The 15472-nt window shown below is 48.8% G+C and overlaps 5 pseudogenes; all 5 read right to left on the bottom strand.

The window, feature by feature from the left end:
- Positions 1-753: 753 nt before the first annotated feature.
- LOC124721101 lies at positions 754-965 on the bottom strand (annotated as a pseudogene).
- Positions 966-4225: 3260 nt separating this feature from the next.
- On the bottom strand, positions 4226-4437 carry LOC124720993 (annotated as a pseudogene).
- Positions 4438-7716: 3279 nt separating this feature from the next.
- LOC124720982 lies at positions 7717-7928 on the bottom strand (annotated as a pseudogene).
- A 3278-nt stretch (positions 7929-11206) lies between these two features.
- LOC124721431 lies at positions 11207-11418 on the bottom strand (annotated as a pseudogene).
- A 3276-nt stretch (positions 11419-14694) lies between these two features.
- On the bottom strand, positions 14695-14906 carry LOC124720971 (annotated as a pseudogene).
- Between the last annotated feature and the right edge of the window lie 566 nt (positions 14907-15472).

Below are 15472 nucleotides of genomic sequence, written 5' to 3'. Positions count from 1 at the left end.
GTATCCTTGCGGAGTACCGCCAGAGATGAAAAACCGCAGTGTCAGGGCCTAAATGCTTGCAGCGTGTGCGTTCCACATGAGGGAGTGACATACGGTGGTGCGGGCTGATATGGCAACAGGCGACCGTCGAAAACATCGCAAAAGCAAGTGCCGGAAGGAACGACAATATACGAGAGCACTCGTCAACAGCCCAGTACTACCCTCCATGTCGAGGAGTAAACTGCGACTCCTATTTGAACGCCGCTAGCTGCCAGGGCAGTGGAGAAGCCGTGAGGCCGCCCCACAGCAGCGTCAGGCCGGTGCGAGCTATACTGGCGCGAGCTACACCTAGCCGAGTGCTTACGTCGTCCACCACCTACTGCATATGTGTGTGTGCGTGTGTACACACGTATTCTGCGTGCGTGCGACGACGACGTTCGCGAGGAGCTAAGGTTATAACTCCAAACAATTTAATTAAAATTATCTGTGACCAGACCATAAGAGACGCTAACGAGGCATCCGAAGGCACTGTCCTGTGCCTCCATAAATTACCAGCCTAGCGTAATGCGGCTGCAAGTGCGGTCCGGCTAACCGCAAAAAAAAAAAAAAAAAAAAAAAAAAATTACTTAAGATAATCTTAAATTAATTAAAAGAAATCGTGGTGTGTAAGCAACTAACTACTGGGCACATCAACAACTACGACAAGTTTTGCTACCAGCGGAATATCTGATCACTGCAGAATGTTAACCCATTTCAGGCTGTGTTTTAATTAATTTTAGGTGGGCCGATCCCGGCGGTACTGCAATGCCGGGCCAACCCGCTACAGAGGTGGAGCAAGCCCCTAGCACTCCGTCAGAAGCCAAAAATGAGTTTAATATTCTGGTCGTGTGATGCAGGACGTATCAGATATTAAGCTGATAAGAACAGATACTACACTTCTTTCCCTCCTACCTCCCCTATCGCCCTATCTTTTCCTCTCCAAAAATGCCGCCATCCTCTAGTGTCGACGCAGCACATAAAGCAGGGTGTTGTTAGTAGCAAGACTTATTGCCATAAACCGAAAATAAAAGCGGAGGCATACTCTGCTATGCCTCAGGGGGCGACGACACACTACTCAGAAACACACCTCCCTCTGCAGGTGTGAGGCAAGTGATGATTTTAAAAACTAAATAGAAAGAAATAAATAAAGACAGAAATGAAGGCAAAATAAAAAAAAAACAGCGACGCAGCACACTCAAACGAACTGGCGAGATAATCCCATCGCCCATAGAATTAACAAAGTAATAATCCTCTAAGATAGATTATGCGTTTTCCAATTTTCCAATAATTTTTCATACAAGGTTCACACAATTCGCATGTTACCAATTTCCATATTATCAGTATCACAGAACAGTCTACTCTAGTGATGCCCAGAAGGCCAATATCAAATCTGGGGTATGGGTAAGTCAAGGGTAGTTTGAAAGTCCGAGTGACAAAGATCCAGGGGTACACTCAGGCAATTCTTATACGAGGTGCCTTAGTTAGCCCGGAACACCTTTTGATAACCATCAACCATTGCAACTTTAATAAATCTTGCAAAAGTAATGGTATATTTCCGGTCAGATTCCGCCAGGCGATGCTGGCTCCAAAGGTAGTCCATGAAAGAGACAGCATCTGCGAGGCAAAGGTCATAGATCGTGAAAATGGTTTGGCCCAAGAGACACACCATTGCGTTACGTCGTGTTCGGGGGTTGGTCTGAATACCAGGGTTAAGGAACCAGTCGACTGACACATAGTCCAGTGTAGTCCCACCGATCAGCGTTAATAGCACACGTGCAAGGTCCCACACTTCTGTGACGTGAGGGCATAGGAGACGATGCTCTCTGGTGTCTACGTCACCACATCGGCCGCAAGCAGCCGAGGGCCATAGGAGGATGGCCGCCAGGCGATGATTAGTGGGTATTAAATTGTTTACAACGCGATACCATAGCGCTGAAACTTCTGTGGGAAGGGCTAGGTGGTTGATATTAGCCCAAGTGTGGTGCCAGATGACCGACGGTCGTCTGTCCTCCAATTTGTGTGGTGTGAGCTGGCCTCGAAGCGCCTAGTAAAGGCGCTTCGATGTGCGTGCCTTGTCGGTGGCCACTGCTAGGATGTAACTTTGATTGAGGTGATAGTCCTTGACAATCGTCATCCGGAATGGAATATGTGTCAAGCATACTGGTGCACGCGCCGATTGTAGGCGATAACGGTCGAAAAGCACCGCTGTTGTCCCACCTGGGTCAATCTCACGCAAAGTGGCGATACGGTGAATCAGGATTGCCGCACATTTGTGGGGAAAGTCAATGAGTCCAAGGCGACTATCGACTTTTGGCAGTGTACAAGTCTGTGCATCAACTTTGAATAGTGCACGCCGCCACAATAGGCAATATACTGTTTGTGAGATGGCTCTGCTGGTTTGTTTCGGTAGCGTAAGGAGTTGTGCTACATACCATGCCCGTGATAGGATGTAAGTATTAATCAGTTGGATTCGTTGATGGAGGTCGAGTCGTTGATCAGTGTGACTCACGCAAAGTCCTCTGATGCGCGTGAGAATCCGCCTGCACGTGAGTGTTAACATGCGCTGTGGACAGGCAGTCACCTCAAGACCCAAGATACGTTGTTCCCCTACAATCCGGTAGCATGGGCGTTCGATGGTCAATGATCGTGGTCCTAGTGGGATTAGCACCATTTTGTTGGATTTTAACATGGCACCGGATGCTCGTTCATAAACGTGGAGGACTCGGCGAACCGAATCGATGTCCCTGGCGTTTGCTACAAACACACCTACACCATCCGCCTACGCCACACTGCGGAAGGTGACGCCTGGGAAAGGAACACCATCGACCATCCGTCCGATGTCACGCAGCATGGGGTACAGCGCCAAAGCGATAAAATACACTGACAAGGGACACCCTTGTCGAACTGATCGTCTGATGGGAATTGGTCGTGATCTGCAACCGTTCACAATGATTGTGGAATTTGCTCCATCCAAGAAGTGCCGGATGACTCTTATGAAGTGCTCCCCGAAACCCATCCGCTACATAACGGCCAGCAGGTAGGATGGGAGACCCTATCGGAGGCACCGGCGAAATCTAGGGATCAATTGCAGCCGGGGTTCGAGCGTCGGCGGTGGGTGAGTAAGACAGCATCACGGTATATAGAAGCAGCGGTGAAGGTGGTTCGATTCGAAACGCCACATGATTGAGTGGGACAAAGTACCTTATTCATTCCCTGTTTAAGACGTGAAGCCACACTTCGTGCCACCAACTTATAATCAGTGTTAAGAACGGTGATGGGACGTACGTCTTTAGCCCATCAGTGACCTGTGACCTTTGGATTAAAGCCAATACGTACAGCTAGAAAATCGGTGGGTAGCTCGCAACCAGCAAAAATCTCCTTGCACATTTTGCAGAAGCGGTCTCCTAACAGGCCGGAAAACCTAGCACTTCCATTAGTGCTGGAATGGCACAATCGAAGGGCGGTATCCTTGCGGAGTACCGCCAGAGATGAAAAACCGCAGTGCCAGGGCCTAAATGCTTGCAGCGTGTGCGTTCCACATGAGGGAGTGACATACGGTGGTGCGGGCTGATATGGCAACAGGCGACCGTCGAAAACATCGCAAAAGCAAGTGCCGGAAGGAACGACAATATACGAGAGCACTCGTCAACAGCCCAGTACTACCCTCCATGTCGAGGAGTAAACTGCGACTCCTATTTGAACGCCGCTAGCTGCCAGGGCAGTGGAGAAGCCGTGAGGCCGCCCCACAGCAGCGTCAGGCCGGTGCGAGCTATACTGGCGCGAGCTACACCTAGCCGACTCCTTACGTCGTCCACCACCTACTGCATATGTGTGTGTGCGTGTGTACACACGTATTCTGCGTGCGTGCGACGACGACGTTCGCGAGGAGCTAAGGTTATAACTCCAAACAATTTAATTAAAATTATCTGTGACCAGACCATAAGAGACGCTAACGAGGCATCCGAAGGCACTGTCCTGTGCCCCCATAAATTACCAGCCTAGCGTAATGCGGCTGCAAGTGCGGTCCGGCTAACCGCAAAAAAAAAAAAAAAAAATTACTTAAGATAATCTTAAATTAATTAAAAGAAATCGTGGTGTGTAAGCAACTAACTACTGGGCACATCAACAACTACGACAAGTTTTGCTACCAGCGGAATATCTGATCACTGCAGAATGTTAACCCATTTCAGGCTGTGTTTTAATTAATTTTAGGTGGGCCGATCCCGGCGGTACTGCAATGCCGGGCCAACCCGCTACAGAGGTGGAGCAAGCCCCTAGCACTCCGTCAGAAGCCAAAAATGAGTTTAATATTCTGGTCGTGTGATGCAGGACGTATCAGATATTAAGCTGATAAGAACAGATACTACACTTCTTTCCCTCCTACCTCCCCTATAGCCCTACCTTTTCCTCTCCAAAAATGCCGCCATCCTCTAGTGTCGACGCAGCACGTAAAGCAGGGTGTTGTTAGTAGCAAGACTTATTGCCATAAACCGAAAATAAAAGCGGAGGCATACTCTGCTATGCCTCAGGGGGCGACGACACACTACTCAGAAACACACCTCCCTCTGCAGGTGTGAGGCAAGTGATGATTTTAAAAACTAAATAGAAAGAAATAAATAAAGACAGAAATGAAGGCAAAATAAAAAAAAAACAGCGACGCAGCGCACTCAAACGAACTGGCGAGATAATCCCATCGCCCATAGAATTAACAAAGTAATAATCCTCTAAGATAGATTATGCGTTTTCCAATTTTCCAATAATTTTTCATACAAGGTTCACACAATTCGCATGTTACCAATTTCCATATTATCAGTATCACAGAACAGTCTACTCTAGTGATGCCCAGAAGGCCAATATCAAATCTGGGGTATGGGTAAGTCAAGGGTAGTTTGAAAGTCCGAGTGACAAAGATCCAGGGGTACACTCAGGCAATTCTTATACGAGGTGCCTTAGTTAGCCCGGAACACCTTTTGATAACCATCAACCATTGCAACTTTAATAAATCTTGCAAAAGTAATGGTATATTTCCGGTCAGATTCCGCCAGGCGATGCTGGCTCCAAAGGTAGTCCATGAAAGAGACAGCATCTGCGAGGCAAAGGTCATAGATCGTGAAAATGGTTTGGCCCAAGAGACACACCATTGCGTTACGTCGTGTTCGGGGGTTGGTCTGAATACCAGGGTTAAGGAACCAGTCGACTGACACATAGTCCAGTGTAGTCCCACCGATCAGCGTTAATAGCACACGTGCAAGGTCCCACACTTCTGTGACGTGAGGGCATAGGAGACGATGCTCTCTGGTGTCTACGTCACCACATCGGCCGCAAGCAGCCGAGGGCCATAGGAGGATGGCCGCCAGGCGATGATTAGTGGGTATTAAATTGTTTACAACGCGATACCATAGCGCTGAAACTTCTGTGGGAAGGGCTAGGTGGTTGATATTAGCCCAAGCGTGGTGCCAGATGACCGACGGTCGTCTGTCCTCCAATTTGTGTGGTGTGAGCTGGCCTCGAAGCGCCTAGTAAAGGCGCTTCGATGTGCGTGCCTTGTCGGTGGCCACTGCTAGGATGTAACTTTGATTGAGGTGATAGTCCTTGACTGTCGTCATCCGGAATGGAATATGTGTCAAGCATACTGGTGCACGCGCCGATTGTAGGCGATAACGGTCGAAAAGCACCGCTGTTGTCCCACCTGGGTCAATCTCACGCAAAGTGGCGATACGGTGAATCAGGATTGCCGCACATTTGTGGGGAAAGTCAATGAGTCCAAGGCGACTATCGACTTTTGGCAGTGTACAAGTCTGTGCATCAACTTTGAATAGTGCACGCCGCCACAATAGGCAATATACTGTTTGTGAGATGGCTCTGCTGGTTTGTTTCGGTAGCGTAAGGAGTTGTGCTACATACCATGCCCGTGATAGGATGTAAGTATTAATCAGTTGGATTCGTTGATGGAGGTCGAGTCGTTGATCAGTGTGACTCACGCAAAGTCCTGTGATGCGCGTGAGAATCCGCCTGCACGTGAGTGTTAACATGCGCTGTGGACAGGCAGTCACCTCAAGACCCAAGATACGTTGTTCCCCTACAATCCGGTAGCATGGGCGTTCGATGGTCAATGATCGTGGTCCTAGTGGGATTAGCACCATTTTGTTGGATTTTAACATGGCACCGGATGCTCGTTCATAAACGTGGAGGACTCGGCGAACCGAATCGATGTCCCTGGCGTTTGCTACAAACACACCTACACCATCCGCCTACGCCACACTGCGGAAGGTGACGCCTGGGAAAGGAACACCATCGACCATCCGTCCGATGTCACGCAGCATGGGGTACAGCGCCAAAGCGATAAAATACACTGACAAGGGACACCCTTGTCGAACTGATCGTCTGATGGGAATTGGTCGTGATCTGCAACCGTTCACAATGATTGTGGAATTTGCTCCATCCAAGAAGTGCCGGATGACTCTTATGAAGTGCTCCCCGAAACCCATCCGCTACATAACGGCCAGCAGGTAGGATGGGAGACCCTATCGGAGGCACCGGCGAAATCTAGGGATCAATTGCAGCCGGGGTTCGAGCGTCGGCGGTGGGTGAGTAAGACAGCATCACGGTATATAGAAGCAGCGGTGAAGGTGGTTCGATTCGAAACGCCACATGATTGAGTGGGACAAAGTACCTTATTCATTCCCTGTTTAAGACGTGAAGCCATACTTCGTGCCACCAACTTATAATCAGTGTTAAGAACGGTGATGGGACGTACGTCTTTAGCCCATCAGTGACCTGTGACCTTTGGATTAAAGCCAATACGTACAGCTAGAAAATCGGCGGGTAGCTCGCAACCAGCAAAAATCTCCTCGCACATTTTGCAGAAGCGGTCTCCTAACAGGCCGGAAAACCTAGCACTTCGATTAGTGCTGGAATGGCACAATCGAAGGGCGGTATCCTTGCGGAGTACCGCCAGAGATGAAAAACCGCAGTGTCAGGGCCTAAATGCTTGCAGCGTGTGCGTTCCACATGAGGGAGTGGCATACGGTGGTGCGGGCTGATATGGCAACAGGCGACCGTCGAAAACATCGCAAAAGCAAGTGCCGGAAGGAACGACAATATACGAGAGCACTCGTCAACAGCCCAGTACTACCCTCCATGTCGAGGAGTAAACTGCGACTCCTATTTGAACGCCGCTAGCTGCCAGGGCAGTGGAGAAGCCGTGAGGCCGCCCCACAGCAGCGTCAGGCCAGTGCGAGCTATACTGGCGCGAGCTACACCTAGCCGAGTGCTTACGTCGTCCACCACCTACTGCATATGTGTGTGTGCGTGTGTACACACGTATTCTGCGTGCGTGCGGCGGCGACGACGACGACGTTCGCGAGGAGCTAAGGTTATAACTCCAAACAATTTAATTAAAATTATCTGTGACCAGACCATAAGAGACGCTAACGAGGCATCCGAAGGCACTGTCCTGTGCCCCCATAAATTACCAGCCTAGCGTAATGCGGCTGCAAGTGCGGTCCGGCTAACCGCAAAAAAAAAAAAAAAAAAAAAAAAAAAATTACTTAAGATAATCTTAAATTAATTAAAAGAAATCGTGGTGTGTAAGCAACTAACTACTGGGCACATCAACAACTACGACAAGTTTTGCTACCAGCGGAATATCTGATCACTGCAGAATGTTAACCCATTTCAGGCTGTGTTTTAATTAATTTTAGGTGGGCCGATCCCGGCGGTACTGCAATGCCGGGCCAACCCGCTACAGAGGTGGAGCAAGCCCCTAGCACTCCGTCAGAAGCCAAAAATGAGTTTAATATTCTGGTCGTGTGATGCAGGACGTATCAGATATTAAGCTGATAAGAACAGATACTACACTTCTTTCCCTCCTACCTCCCCTATAGCCCTACCTTTTCCTCTCCAAAAATGCCGCCATCCTCTAGTGTCGACGCAGCACGTAAAGCAGGGTGTTGTTAGTAGCAAGACTTATTGCCATAAACCGAAAATAAAAGCGGAGGCATACTCTGCTATGCCTCAGGGGGCGACGACACACTACTCAGAAACACACCTCCCTCTGCAGGTGTGAGGCAAGTGATGATTTTAAAAACTAAATAGAAAGAAATAAATAAAGACAGAAATGAAGGCAAAATAAAAAAAAAAACAGCGACGCAGCGCACTCAAACGAACTGGCGAGATAATCCCATCGCCCATAGAATTAACAAAGTAATAATCCTCTAAGATAGATTATGCGTTTTCCAATTTTCCAATAATTTTTCATACAAGGTTCACACAATTCGCATGTTACCAATTTCCATATTATCAGTATCACAGAACAGTCTACTCTAGTGATGCCCAGAAGGCCAATATCAAATCTGGGGTATGGGTAAGTCAAGGGTAGTTTGAAAGTCCGAGTGACAAAGATCCAGGGGTACACTCAGGCAATTCTTATACGAGGTGCCTTAGTTAGCCCGGAACACCTTTTGATAACCATCAACCATTGCAACTTTAATAAATCTTGCAAAAGTAATGGTATATTTCCGGTCAGATTCCGCCAGGCGATGCTGGCTCCAAAGGTAGTCCATGAAAGAGACAGCATCTGCGAGGCAAAGGTCATAGATCGTGAAAATGGTTTGGCCCAAGAGACACACCATTGCGTTACGTCGTGTTCGGGGGTTGGTCTGAATACCAGGGTTAAGGAACCAGTCGACTGACACATAGTCCAGTGTAGTCCCACCGATCAGCGTTAATAGCACACGTGCAAGGTCCCACACTTCTGTGACGTGAGGGCATAGGAGACGATGCTCTCTGGTGTCTACGTCACCACATCGGCCGCAAGCAGCCGAGGGCCATAGGAGGATGGCCGCCAGGCGATGATTAGTGGGTATTAAATTGTTTACAACGCGATACCATAGCGCTGAAACTTCTGTGGGAAGGGCTAGGTGGTTGATATTAGCCCAAGCGTGGTGCCAGATGACCGACGGTCGTCTGTCCTCCAATTTGTGTGGTGTGAGCTGGCCTCGAAGCGCCTAGTAAAGGCGCTTCGATGTGCGTGCCTTGTCGGTGGCCACTGCTAGGATGTAACTTTGATTGAGGTGATAGTCCTTGACTGTCGTCATCCGGAATGGAATATGTGTCAAGCATACTGGTGCACGCGCCGATTGTAGGCGATAACGGTCGAAAAGCACCGCTGTTGTCCCACCTGGGTCAATCTCACGCAAAGTGGCGATACGGTGAATCAGGATTGCCGCACATTTGTGGGGAAAGTCAATGAGTCCAAGGCGACTATCGACTTTTGGCAGTGTACAAGTCTGTGCATCAACTTTGAATAGTGCACGCCGCCACAATAGGCAATATACTGTTTGTGAGATGGCTCTGCTGGTTTGTTTCGGTAGCGTAAGGAGTTGTGCTACATACCATGCCCGTGATAGGATGTAAGTATTAATCAGTTGGATTCGTTGATGGAGGTCGAGTCGTTGATCAGTGTGACTCACGCAAAGTCCTCTGATGCGCGTGAGAATCCGCCTGCACGTGAGTGTTAACATGCGCTGTGGACAGGCAGTCACCTCAAGACCCAAGATACGTTGTTCCCCTACAATCCGGTAGCATGGGCGTTCGATGGTCAATGATCGTGGTCCTAGTGGGATTAGCACCATTTTGTTGGATTTTAACATGGCACCGGATGCTCGTTCATAAACGTGGAGGACTCGGCGAACCGAATCGATGTCCCTGGCGTTTGCTACAAACACACCTACACCATCCGCCTACGCCACACTGCGGAAGGTGACGCCTGGGAAAGGAACACCATCGACCATCCGTCCGATGTCACGCAGCATGGGGTACAGCGCCAAAGCGATAAAATACACTGACAAGGGACACCCTTGTCGAACTGATCGTCTGATGGGAATTGGTCGTGATCTGCAACCGTTCACAATGATTGTGGAATTTGCTCCATCCAAGAAGTGCCGGATGACTCTTATGAAGTGCTCCCCGAAACCCATCCGCTACATAACGGCCAGCAGGTAGGATGGGAGACCCTATCGGAGGCACCGGCGAAATCTAGGGATCAATTGCAGCCGGGGTTCGAGCGTCGGTGGTGGGTGAGTAAGACAGCATCACGGTATATAGAAGCAGCGGTGAAGGTGGTTCGATTCGAAACGCCACATGATTGAGTGGGACAAAGTACCTTATTCATTCCCTGTTTAAGACGTGAAGCCACACTTCGTGCCACCAACTTATAATCAGTGTTAAGAACGGTGATGGGACGTACGTCTTTAGCCCATCAGTGACCTGTGACCTTTGGATTAAAGCCAATACGTACAGCTAGAAAATCGGCGGGTAGCTCGCAACCAGCAAAAATCTCCTCGCACATTTTGCAGAAGCGGTCTCCTAACAGGCCGGAAAACCTAGCACTTCGATTAGTGCTGGAATGGCACAATCGAAGGGCGGTATCCTTGCGGAGTACCGCCAGAGATGAAAAACCGCAGTGTCAGGGCCTAAATGCTTGCAGCGTGTGCGTTCCACATGAGGGAGTGACATACGGTGGTGCGGGCTGATATGGCAACAGGCGACCGTCGAAAACATCGCAAAAGCAAGTGCCGGAAGGAACGACAATATACGAGAGCACTCGTCAACAGCCCAGTACTACCCTCCATGTCGAGGAGTAAACTGCGACTCCTATTTGAACGCCGCTAGCTGCCAGGGCAGTGGAGAAGCCGTGAGGCCGCCCCACAGCAGCGTCAGGCCAGTGCGAGCTATACTGGCGCGAGCTACACCTAGCCGAGTGCTTACGTCGTCCACCACCTACTGCATATGTGTGTGTGCGTGTGTACACACGTATTCTGCGTGCGTGCGGCGGCGACGACGACGACGTTCGCGAGGAGCTAAGGTTATAACTCCAAACAATTTAATTAAAATTATCTGTGACCAGACCATAAGAGACGCTAACGAGGCATCCGAAGGCACTGTCCTGTGCCCCCATAAATTACCAGCCTAGCGTAATGCGGCTGCAAGTGCGGTCCGGCTAACCGCAAAAAAAAAAAAAAAAAAAAAAAAAAATCCTTAAGATAATCTTAAATTAATTAAAAGAAATCGTGGTGTGTAAGCAACTAACTACTGGGCACATCAACAACTACGACAAGTTTTGCTACCAGCGGAATATCTGATCACTGCAGAATGTTAACCCATTTCAGGCTGTGTTTTAATTAATTTCAGGTGGGCCCATCCCGGCGGTACTGCAATGCCGGGCCAACCCGCTACAGAGGTGGAGCAAGCCCCTAGCACTCCGTCAGAAGCCAAAAATGAGTTTAATATTCTGGTCGTGTGATGCAGGACGTATCAGATATTAAGCTGATAAGAACAGATACTACACTTCTTTCCCTCCTACCTCCCCTATAGCCCTACCTTTTCCTCTCCAAAAATGCCGCCATCCTCTAGTGTCGACGCAGCACGTAAAGCAGGGTGTTGTTAGTAGCAAGACTTATTGCCATAAACCGAAAATAAAAGCGGAGGCATACTCTGCTATGCCTCAGGGGGCGACGACACACTACTCAGAAACACACCTCCCTCTGCAGGTGTGAGGCAAGTGATGATTTTAAAAACTAAATAGAAAGAAATAAATAAAGACAGAAATGAAGGCAAAATAAAAAAAAAACAGCGACGCAGCACACTCAAACGAACTGGCGAGATAATCCCATCGCCCATAGAATTAACAAAGTAATAATCCTCTAAGATAGATTATGCGTTTTCCAATTTTCCAATAATTTTTCATACAAGGTTCACACAATTCGCATGTTACCAATTTCCATATTATCAGTATCACAGAACAGTCTACTCTAGTGATGCCCAGAAGGCCAATATCAAATCTGGGGTATGGGTAAGTCAAGGGTAGTTTGAAAGTCCGAGTGACAAAGATCCAGGGGTACACTCAGGCAATTCTTATACGAGGTGCCTTAGTTAGCCCGGAACACCTTTTGATAACCATGAACCATTGCAACTTTAATAAATCTTGCAAAAGTAATGGTATATTTCCGGTCAGATTCCGCCAGGCGATGCTGGCTCCAAAGGTAGTCCATGAAAGAGACAGCATCTGCGAGGCAAAGGTCATAGATCGTGAAAATGGTTTGGCCCAAGAGACACACCATTGCGTTACGTCGTGTTCGGGGGTTGGTCTGAATACCAGGGTTAAGGAACCAGTCGACTGACACATAGTCCAGTGTAGTCCCACCGATCAGCGTTAATAGCACACGTGCAAGGTCCCACACTTCTGTGACGTGAGGGCATAGGAGACGATGCTCTCTGGTGTCTACGTCACCACATCGGCCGCAAGCAGCCGAGGGCCATAGGAGGATGGCCGCCGGGCGATGATTAGTGGGTATTAAATTGTTTACAACGCGATACCATAGCGCTGAAACTTCTGTGGGAAGGGCTAGGTGGTTGATATTAGCCCAAGCGTGGTGCCAGATGACCGACGGTCGTCTGTCCTCCAATTTGTGTGGTGTGAGCTGGCCTCGAAGCGCCTAGTAAAGGCGCTTCGATGTGCGTGCCTTGTCGGTGGCCACTGCTAGGATGTAACTTTGATTGAGGTGATAGTCCTTGACTGTCGTCATCCGGAATGGAATATGTGTCAAGCATACTGGTGCACGCGCCGATTGTAGGCGATAACGGTCGAAAAGCACCGCTGTTGTCCCACCTGGGTCAATCTCACGCAAAGTGGCGATACGGTGAATCAGGATTGCCGCACATTTGTGGGGAAAGTCAATGAGTCCAAGGCGACTATCGACTTTTGGCAGTGTACAAGTCTGTGCATCAACTTTGAATAGTGCACGCCGCCACAATAGGCAATATACTGTTTGTGAGATGGCTCTGCTGGTTTGTTTCGGTAGCGTAAGGAGTTGTGCTACATACCATGCCCGTGATAGGATGTAAGTATTAATCAGTTGGATTCGTTGATGGAGGTCGAGTCGTTGATCAGTGTGACTCACGCAAAGTCCTCTGATGCGCGTGAGAATCCGCCTGCACGTGAGTGTTAACATGCGCTGTGGACAGGCAGTCACCTCAAGACCCAAGATACGTTGTTCCCCTACAATCCGGTAGCATGGGCGTTCGATGGTCAATGATCGTGGTCCTAGTGGGATTAGCACCATTTTGTTGGATTTTAACATGGCACCGGATGCTCGTTCATAAACGTGGAGGACTCGGCGAACCGAATCGATGTCCCTGGCGTTTGCTACAAACACACCTACACCAACCGCCTACGCCACACTGCGGAAGGTGACGCCTGGGAAAGGAACACCATCGACCATCCGTCCGATGTCACGCAGCATGGGGTACAGCGCCAAAGCGATAAAATACACTGACAAGGGACACCCTTGTCGAACTGATCGTCTGATGGGAATTGGTCGTGATCTGCAACCGTTCACAATGATTGTGGAATTTGCTCCATCCAAGAAGTGCCGGATGACTCTTATGAAGTGCTCCCCGAAACCCATCCGCTACATAACGGCCAGCAGGTAGGATGGGAGACCCTATCGGAGGCACCGGCGAAATCTAGGGATCAATTGCAGCCGGGGTTCGAGCGTCGGCGGTGGGTGAGTAAGACAGCATCACGGTATATAGAAGCAGCGGTGAAGGTGGTTCGATTCGAAACGCCACATGATTGAGTGGGACAAAGTACCTTATTCATTCCCTGTTTAAGACGTGAAGCCACACTTCGTGCCACCAACTTATAATCAGTGTTAAGAACGGTGATGGGACGTACGTCTTTAGCCCATCAGTGACCTGTGACCTTTGGATTAAAGCCAATACGTACAGCTAGAAAATCGGCGGGTAGCTCGCAACCAGCAAAAATCTCCTCGCACATTTTGCAGAAGCGGTCTCCTAACAGGCCGGAAAACCTAGCACTTCGATTAGTGCTGGAATGGCACAATCGAAGGGCGGTATCCTTGCGGAGTACCGCCAGAGATGAAAAACCGCAGTGTCAGGGCCTAAATGCTTGCAGCGTGTGCGTTCCACATGAGGGAGTGACATACGGTGGTGCGGGCTGATATGGCAACAGGCGACCGTCGAAAACATCGCAAAAGCAAGTGCCGGAAGGAACGACAATATACGAGAGCACTCGTCAACAGCCCAGTACTACCCTCCATGTCGAGGAGTAAACTGCGACTCCTATTTGAACGCCGCTAGCTGCCAGGGCAGTGGAGAAGCCGTGAGGCCGCCCCACAGCAGCGTCAGGCCGGTGCGAGCTATACTGGCGCGAGCTACACCTAGCCGAGTGCTTACGTCGTCCACCACCTACTGCATATGTGTGTGTGCGTGTGTACACACGTATTCTGCGTGCGTGCGGCGGCGACGACGACGACGTTCGCGAGGAGCTAAGGTTATAACTCCAAACAATTTAATTAAAATTATCTGTGACCAGACCATAAGAGACGCTAACGAGGCATCCGAAGGCACTGTCCTGTGCCCCCATAAATTACCAGCCTAGCGTAATGCGGCTGCAAGTGCGGTCCGGCTAACCGCAAAAAAAAAAAAAAAAAAAAAAAAATTACTTAAGATAATATTAAATTAATTAAAAGAAATCGTGGTGTGTAAGCAACTAACTACTGGGCACATCAACAACTACGACAAGTTTTGCTACCAGCGGAATATCTGATCACTGCAGAATGTTAACCCATTTCAGGCTGTGTTTTAATTAATTTTAGGTGGGCCGATCCCGGCGGTACTGCAATGCCGGGCCAACCCGCTACAGAGGTGGAGCAAGCCCCTAGCACTCCGTCAGAAGCCAAAAATGAGTTTAATATTCTGGTCGTGTGATGCAGGACGTATCAGATATTAAGCTGATAAGAACAGATACTACACTTCTTTCCCTCCTACCTCCCCTATAGCCCTACCTTTTCCTCTCCAAAAATGCCGCCATCCTCTAGTGTCGACGCAGCACGTAAAGCAGGGTGTTGTTAGTAGCAAGACTTATTGCCATAAACCGAAAATAAAAGCGGAGGCATACTCTGCTATGCCTCAGGGGGCGACGACACACTACTCAGAAACACACCTCCCTCTGCAGGTGTGAGGCAAGTGATGATTTTAAAAACTAAATAGAAAGAAATAAATAAAGACAGAAATGAAGGCAAAATAAAAAAAAAACAGCGACGCAGCACACTCAAACGAACTGGCGAGATAATCCCATCGCCCATAGAATTAACAAAGTAATAATCCTCTAAGATAGATTATGCGTTTTCCAATTTTCCAATAATTTTTCATACAAGGTTCACACAATTCGCATGTTACCAATTTCCATATTATCAGTATCACAGAACAGTCTACTCTAGTGATGCCCAGAAGGCCAATATCAAATCTGGGGTATGGGTAAGTCAAGGGTAGTTTGAAAGTCCGAGTGACAAAGATCCAGGGGTACACTCAGGCAATTCTTATACGAGGTGCCTTAGTTAGCCCGGAACACCTTTTGATAACCATGAAC

The sequence above is a fragment of the Schistocerca piceifrons genome, chromosome 1, assembly GCF_021461385.2.
Source record: "Schistocerca piceifrons isolate TAMUIC-IGC-003096 chromosome 1, iqSchPice1.1, whole genome shotgun sequence".
Lineage (NCBI taxonomy): Eukaryota > Metazoa > Arthropoda > Insecta > Orthoptera > Acrididae > Schistocerca > Schistocerca piceifrons.
The sequence above is the reverse complement of the archived record's forward strand: the minus strand, read 5'-3'. Positions and strand labels throughout refer to the sequence as shown.